We start from the raw sequence: 7,611 nt of genomic DNA on the forward strand, positions 1-7,611 counted from the left end.
AAAACAAAGTCCAACTGAAAAGAAAACAAAACACTAACCTTTGCTTTCTCTCACTTTCTCCTTCTTCTTCATTATTAAACAACACAATACGAAATTCTTCTTGACAACAAATGAAATAAATTACGAACCCAGGAGAGATAAAGTAGCTCATCTGACCCAGCTGATGATAACTCATTGAATTGTTCAGCTACTTGTTTCTGAAACGTTTCAAGTTCCAATTCTTGATTTGTTGGGTCATGTCAACCCTCCATTGTATGAACTTGATCACGCCTTATACTCAAAATCGAACGGTCGAAATTTGTCAACGGACTTGATGAACCTTGGCAATCTGTAGCGGGCATTTCTCAAAAAAGTATTGGTGAAGATATGGGTGCGTAAATGGTGTTTGTGGGATGCGACGGAGTTAGTGGTGGTTGAGTGAGAAGGAGGGAGGGGTAAAGGGAAAGAAGGGCGGCGAAGTCTGCATTCTCTTACTAAGACCATTTGAGTATTGGGCTCAGCCCGTCTGACAGTAAATATTGGTCAGACGGTCTGACCCAATACTTTCACTATTTTGTTATAACTAGTATTTTAACTAAATTAAAACAACAAAAATTACCTCAAAAGTTTTTGTCGTACCCGCCCTAAATACAATATAGGAGAGTCATGACTCATGACCGTGAACTCCTTGTTTCACTAACGTCACCACACTTTGAGCATCGCATTCAAGAATAATATCCTAGTAGGCAGTGGCCAAAACTTTGAGCCACCTGCAAATCAAAACGGGCCATCGTGGTCTGTCATATTAATTAGCATCCCAATCCATCCACCTTCAAACATCTCATTAGTCATTACTCATTACCACCAATAAGAGGACCATTAGAATCTCATATGACCAAACCTAGGGATGAGTTTCTCACACTAGCACAATAAGAGGACCATTAGAATCTCATATGACCAAACCTAGGGATGAGTTTGTCACACTAGCACAACTTATTGTCACTATAGCACAATTAGATTATGTTTTTCGGACTGAATAAGTCTGAACTGAACTGAAATGAATAAGTTTGAACTGGACTGAATTGAAATGAAAATATCTGAATTGAACTGGTATGAATTGAATTGAAATGATCTGAAATGAGTATTATTAATAATTACGAGTAATATTTTTATCATCATTGATAATGGTAATAATTAATAATATTAATGATAATAATAATAGTAATAATAATATGCATAATATTATTCTTATGAATTGAGTAATATTAATAATAACAAGTAGAATAATAATGATATGAAATAATAATATTATTAATATAATATTTTCTTCCAAGATTGCTATTCGCAAGTCAATATATACAAAACCAATAGCATGTTTCACGCCTAATATTGTTGAACAGGAACAATAGCATGTATGACTCCTAATTCTAAGCAACAAAATATTGACTTGCCTAATTTACAAAATACAAAACTATTTTTACATATATTTGACTACTCCTATATATATTTACATGTTTGAAAGACGAAAAGCCTTAGCAAGGCTAATTTGGAGAGATGTTAAACTGAATGATGCACATTAAGCTGATGGTGAAGATAATAATGAAGATGATGTGGAAAAAAATGACGAGGTTGAAGATCGTATGGAATAAGGTTATTAGAAAATTTACGATACTCCTTTTGTGTTCTTTTAATTGCTACATTCTCCTTAAATGTTCTTTTTTATATGTTGCTACATTGTTTAAACTTATTTATTTGGAGTTCTTCACCCACCATAAAGCAATACTCCATCCATTTCCGAAAGTTCTTCCAACTTTAACCAATTTCCTCTCACAAAACTATTCAAAATAGGAACAACAAAATAAATCGGAGGGTGTATTACTTTTCTATCTTTGACTTCTTTCCCCAAAAATTACTCTTTTTATCACTTCTCTCCCTTATTTTATATTCAATGGGTCAAAAAATACGCTTCAAAATAATAATAATACAATATAAATATAATATAATAATAGTAGTTGGAACAGGAGCCTTGGTGTATCTAACTAGCTAGGAGGTATACGGTCAAAAAAGTTGGAAACAGGAGCTGGACCAACACCTAAGTAGTTATGAGATTTTGGAAATATAATCGAAGCTAGCTAAACCAAGTCCAAAATTTTCGATAAGCAAAACTGAAACTAGTTCCTTAACGGGATATCTAGTTCGCTTTGGCTTATATTTTTGTAAGTTAATGTTTCATTTTTTTAGCCTAAAAAAATGTTGATTTAGTCTTTGATGAATTCTTATAAGAAAATAACTTTAATATTATAAAATAACATGTTTTTTATTAGAATCCGTTTTTGGAGAGACGGTCTCACGTTAGTGTTAACGTGAGACCGCTGATGTCATGCTGACGTCACGCACGTGCATCAAACCAGCAGTAGAATTAGTTAAACGCTTGCACCTATTCGTTATGAAATTGCTTCTCGCCGGATGAATTAGTTAAGCGCTAAAGTATATATATTAGTTAAGTGTTGGAGTATATTAGTTAAGTGTTGGAGTATATTAGTTATATCATATATTTCATATTATAATGCATTTTATTGACCCTAACTTCATAATCACACATAAACACATTCTCTCTTTCTTCTCTAATCCATCGAGACGCCCTAAAACCTATATTGTTTTCCTCCATTCTCTACATACATTGATTGGATGTTTAATTTGGATGTAAGTAAAATATTTAAGCACAAGTTTGCAATGACAATATCCACAAACACTTACTTTGTTTTTTTCACCTGATAAAAAATGTTTATCATGTTTGAAGTTAAAGAAGAGTTTGACACATATTTATCACAAAGAGTAATATATACCGCTCATTGTTAGATGATAACTTGCACTTGCAAAAACATTGAAGAAACATACCAGATCACTTTTGGTACCGAGAACTTAATTGTTGCATTTGAAAGTTTAACTTTTTATTTGAAAAACATAACTAATACCTAAATGTTATTAGTTATTAATTTATTCGTAATAGTTAAATAATATGAGTAATAGTTATGCTACTAGGATTATTGTATTTTTATGCATTGAGAATTAGAGGTGGGCATGGGTCGGGCCGGCACGAGCCCCCTCGAGGCACGGCACGACCCGTTGTCCGCTACGTGGGCCGCGGGCCTGTAATGGTCAAGAAATTTTATTTCCGGCCCGTACCGGCATGAGCCCGCGTGGGCCGGCCCGCAGGCCGAACGCTCCTTTTCTTTGTTTTTTACCCTAAAACTGTAAAAAATACAAAAATACAACATAAAACATGGGTCGGCCCGCGGGCCCGTGGGTCAGGGCCGGGCCGTTGACAATTTTTTAAAATTTCAAGCCCGACCCGGCACAGCCAGCCACTCATGGGCCTGGGCCCGGTCCGGCCCACCATTTATTCAAGCCCGCGGGCCGATCCCGTGAACAGGCCCGTGCCCACCTCTATTGAGAATCATGCACATGCGTTCAATCACATTTCTAAAATTATAGTTAGATGAAATTTATTAAGAACGACATACCCAAACAATCGACGCACGCATCACGTGCATTTTTTTTTTGGTAAGGAAAAAAGACTTAGGCAACCCACCCACTAATCAGGGGGCCAACCTAAAACATCCTTTCGGATGATAAGGGAAAAATCCATACTGTAACACCCCCACGACTCCTCCTTTTATAAACTAGGAGAAATTGCGGGAGTTGTTATGCCACGCATGATAATACGTAAGGCTAATCAGATAATACAGCGGAAGTCTTTTAAGATAAACTGAAAATACTTTAATACAACGGAAATAAGAAAGTATGTAAATGAATTACAAACTCCGAGACTATCCCATACTAGTCCCATATTCAAAAGTCAAACCTTGACCCCATTGGTCAAGTAAAGTCAAATATAAAATTCAAGATAACTTAAATAAGAAAGTACTCGTGTACGAAAAACTCCCATCCGGATGCTTATGATTTCCATGCACATCAAGAACTTGTACCTGCAACTTCTTCTCTAAACTCTGCTCACCAAATGGATCATCACAGGGTTGTTGAGGAAAAACAACAACCGAAAGAAACAAAGAACACATACATCAGCAACGGCGAGTACATAACACAACTAATTAATGCGAATAATAATGCATGCAATCCTCAATCATTTCGGCTTGCTCTTCTTACGACTCTACATGCGACAAGCACATAACTGAACTTACTAAATACTTTCTTTTATTATTATTTGGCAATGAACGGGCACCGTCTTCCCCTTGGAGTCATACGGGCTACTATTCCTTGTGTAAGAGATCCCACACCTCTTACTAAAGTTCCATGAACTTTAAATAACTTGACTCGAGAATTTTAAGCTTGTTAGTAGTGAATGAGGGTGAGAGTGAGCCTCTAGACTCAACACATTCAGAGATAAAGAATACGAGTGACACCTAGTCCACTCAAAGATCTTGATAATTGGAATTCCATAAACTTGCTTGATAAAATAAAAGCATTAACATCGTCATGCTAAGCTATATGCAGGAGTATAGTTTCACACTAACTCCCCCTTATGTTCAATACTCATGGGGATCCATCCCAAGAGTTTTATTGCCAAAGCCCATTATGTGAGACACATTCACAATAATACATCTAGCAAATAAATTAATTTCTTATCTTTCTTTAACAAGTGAATGCAACAACACCATAATTAACTCAATTCTAAATTCTTTGAGACCTTGCTCATCTTATTACTTTAATGACTCCATGAGTCCTTTTTCTTACTTTCTTAAGGATCCATGATCCAATCAATTGAGTCATTGCTTAATGATTCAACTACTTGTGAGTCCTTGCTCAATAACTTTAACTAGTGAGACCTTGCTCAATAACTTGAAACTTGTGAGACCTTGCTCAACAAATATAACTTCTCATGAGACCTTGCTCAATAAAATTTAAACTTCTAATGAGACCATGCTCAATAAAATATAAACTTCTAATGAGACCATGCTCAATAAAATATAAACTTCTAATGAGACCTTGCTCAATAATATATAAACTTCTAATGAGACCATGCTCAAAATATATAACCTCAAATGAGACCATGCTCAATAAAATATTCATAGGCAAGCCATAACTTCAAGAGTAACTTTAATAACTTTAATCATGCTCAAAAGCAATAATCATCAATCACATGCTTTTCAAATATAGGAATAACTTAAAAGTTCCATTCCTAATCTCCTTTCTAAGTTCTCAACATGTACTCAAACAATTCCAAGGCATAAGCCTCTCCTTACTCCTCATGCTCAATAAAATATATATATCATTGGAAACTACTAAAGTCAAGGTCAAAGTGTATGTACCTTGATTACACAAAAATCAACAGTCAAAAGTTTGACTGGCTTTAATTATTCTCGATACCTACCAACAATAAAGTACTATCAATTAGTACTTCCAACAACAATTCAAAGCTACTTAATAATTAAAATCAGCATTTTAAATATACTAATAAAGCTGATTTTTCTTACAAATGCTTTAAAAACTATTTTTTATAAAGTCATAACTTGAAAACCTTTACTAGTAGGCAAAACCCACTATAAACTAGTACTTAAAACTTCATAAAAATAATTATTTAACAACTTAATTGCTGCTGTAATTAAATTAAAATAATAACAAAATTTTTTTTTTTTTTTTTACATGTGGTTCGAAAACCACAACACAAAAACTTAAACTTACCGGCGGCCACCACGAGCACCACCGCCCACCACCGACGCAGCAGTGGCAGGCGGCACTCACTGTGGCTCGCCGTCGCCACCACTGCTGGCAGTGGCCAGGCAGCATCTCGCTGGTGCCCAGCCGGCGCCCCACCGCGACGGTGGCCGGAAAAACTCAAGGGGGAGGGGAGTCCGAAATTAAAGAGGAAGAAAAGAAAAAGGAGAAAATAAAATTCAGAAAAATAACCTTTCTACTTTCCTTTGGTACTTGCAAGATCTCCCTACAATTTTCAAAAACAAAACTAGATTAGAAGCTAGAATTATTGAAGAAATTTCTTGAAGAACTTACTTGAAGATGAACAAGTTTGAGAGAAAAAGAATCCTCCTTACTCCTTTTTGAAGAAAGTGGCTAGTAAAAGGATGGGAAAACTTAGGGTTTCCCTTTTTATAGTGGTAGTCAATTTGGGTAAAAGACTAAAATGCCCTTACTCATCAAATTGCCAAAATACATTTGATGATAAACTTCCAAAATAATCTTCCTACTAATATTAACAAAATACTTTATTGAAATACTAAAATACTTCTTTGTGGAATACTCAAATACTCTTTTGGTAAAATGACCAAAATACCCTTCTGCTCTTAAATACTGAAATTAAATAGCTTTAATAATTAAAAATGATTAAAACTATTTAATTAAATATCTTAAAAATATGGGGGATTACACATACAATACGGGGGAAACCAATACAACAGAGAGGAGTAAGAATGCGCCTTTTTAGCCATGAAATCTGCCGCTCGGTTTGCCTCGCGGAAGCAGTGACAGAAGTGGCACTCCGAAAATAAAGCAGCATCCAACCCTGCATCAACCAAAATGTTAGAAATTTCCCAGGGAATACGCCAAACCTTCCTCATAGAGTTAATAACTACCAAATTATCTCCTTCCACAACCAACTGAGAAATATTCAGCGAGTGGGCTCCTTTGATACCCTCATAAAGGGCCCAAGCTTCCGCTTGGACAATGGAAACATGCGTCCCGAGGGACTTAGCCCCAGCCAGCAGCACTTCCCCCCCACTATTTCGAATCACAAACCCCAAGGCAGCATCACCGTTGCTCAGTTTGGAGCCATCAAAATTTAGCTTGCAGAAGCCCTCAGGGGGGGGGGGTCCAAATTAACCGTGGACCCGATCTCGCAACCTTTCGCTGAGAAGGAGAATGCACAGTGCAACTCCCAGAACCCTCCACTGACTTAACAGGATCAACAACCCATTGCGCAAAGAAATGACTAATCAAAGCACTAGCCTTCCTAGGAGAAAAGCCCTCCTCATTAAAAATTACTTTGTTTCAACAAAATCAAATGAACCACCAAACACAAGCCAACTTCTCAATGGCAGCCTTATTAAGAACTGAATGACACTCCTCAATCCAATACCTAAAAGAAGAAGAAGTCGAAAGATTGATAAAGTCCGGAATTCCAAGCCAAGCTTCAGAAGATTGCAAACAAGCAATCACCTGCTGAGTGAACGGACAATAGAATGCTAGTTTTTACTTATGTGAACTTATCAAACATAATTAATCCTTATCTCAACTTATTTTTTTTCCTATAATGATTGAAAACAACATGAGATAAACTGACTCTATGTAGAAAACCTAAGTGAACGTATTAATGGGATCATATCAAAGACATCTCCATTAGGGACACTTTAGGAGAAAATTTCCCCTTAACATCTCCTCAATCTCAAAGTATCTGCCGGCAAACCAAGACCGTGTTAACCAGCAAGAGATTTCGATCTGTTAAGACATTTTATCTTGTCTTATTATGGGGTCTCCAACGAGGTCCCAAATTTTCTTTTTTCCAAAAACACCTAAATTCAATATCTGGTATGAAGAATTTGACTATTCTCTTTTCCCTTTGCTCTAATTCTCTTAAGAATCTTTTCTCAGATAAAATTA

General features: G+C 36.1%; 1 long non-coding RNA gene across 2 annotated transcripts; it reads right to left on the minus strand.

The window, feature by feature from the left end:
• Positions 1-3,531: 3,531 nt before the first annotated feature.
• Positions 3,532-6,070, minus strand: LOC125492452 (uncharacterized). 2 transcript variants are annotated; one of them, XR_007269045.2, is made up of 4 exons: positions 6,051-6,070; positions 5,908-5,941; positions 5,310-5,367; positions 3,532-3,989 (listed from the first exon to the last, which is right to left on the minus strand). It is a non-coding gene; the product is annotated as an uncharacterized LOC125492452 (long non-coding RNA). The 2 variants fall into 2 exon arrangements; XR_007269044.2 differs by having other exon boundaries at positions 5,908-6,064.
• Between the last annotated feature and the right edge of the window lie 1,541 nt (positions 6,071-7,611).

Source organism: Beta vulgaris, chromosome 8 (genome assembly GCF_026745355.1).
Source record: "Beta vulgaris subsp. vulgaris cultivar EL10 chromosome 8, EL10.2, whole genome shotgun sequence".
NCBI lineage: Eukaryota > Viridiplantae > Streptophyta > Magnoliopsida > Caryophyllales > Amaranthaceae > Beta > Beta vulgaris.